Raw genomic sequence first — 903 nt, 5'->3', positions numbered from 1 at the left:
GTCGCCGCACAGGCGAGCGCATCCCGAGCCGGGGCTGCACCTGCGGGTCGGCCTCCCCCGACACGGACTCTGCCACAAAGGACACGAGACAGCCCGGTGAGGTTCGTACCGGCAGCAGACAGGGTGAGACAACGACGGGATGCGATCCGAGAAGCCGAGAGGGACCAAGAGGCCGCGGTGGCGGGCGAGAAGGCGATCCTGGCGGAACTTAGGGCGATCGGTTTGTCGTTCGCGGCCAGCACCGGCGTGCTCAGGCCAGTACAGGCACGAGAGGTGCGGGGCCTGGCTAAACGACTGGTTGGCTCGACGGACCTCCTTGGACAGGTTTTCCGGTGGGAAGGGGAGGACTACCTCGTCAACGACATCGCACCGGGGCCGACACAGTCGGGGGGGCAGGCGCTGAAGGCGTACGCCTGCTGTGTGAAGAGGCGGGTGGCATCGGCGGGCCCGCTGTCTGAACACAACTCGGCCTTTGATATCCGGGCGGTGCGGGACCGAATCGAGAAGGACCGGGCGAGGGGGGAGGCGACGCGACTCCTGGGCAATTTACGGCCTGATGCTGAGCGGGAGGGGGGAGAAGCGGGGCCGTCGGCGAATCCGGGCCCTGCCCCCCCCCCCCCCGAGGGGAGACGAGAGCTAGGCCCCCCCCCACGAGCGGGGTGGACGGCCGACGCGTGGAACCGCGGCTGGAACGGCCGCAGGGGCAGGGGGCATCCCCCGAGGCCCCACCCCAGGAGATGCGGCGGCCGGCACCGCCATCAGGGCGGACCCTGCCAAGGAGACCCCGCGCCCCGCCGGTGGAACGGCCCCTGGTGTGAGGGGCCCACTCCGACGGCCCATACCAGGCGGGGCGGGCGCCAGTGCCGGGGCTGTTTGCGCCACCCACGCTGCCACTTCCGCCCC

Source organism: Emiliania huxleyi (genome assembly GCF_000372725.1).
Source record: "Emiliania huxleyi CCMP1516 chromosome Unknown EMIHUscaffold_193, whole genome shotgun sequence".
Lineage (NCBI taxonomy): Eukaryota > Haptophyta > Isochrysidales > Noelaerhabdaceae > Emiliania > Emiliania huxleyi.
The sequence above is the reverse complement of the archived record's forward strand: the minus strand, read 5'-3'. Positions refer to the sequence as shown.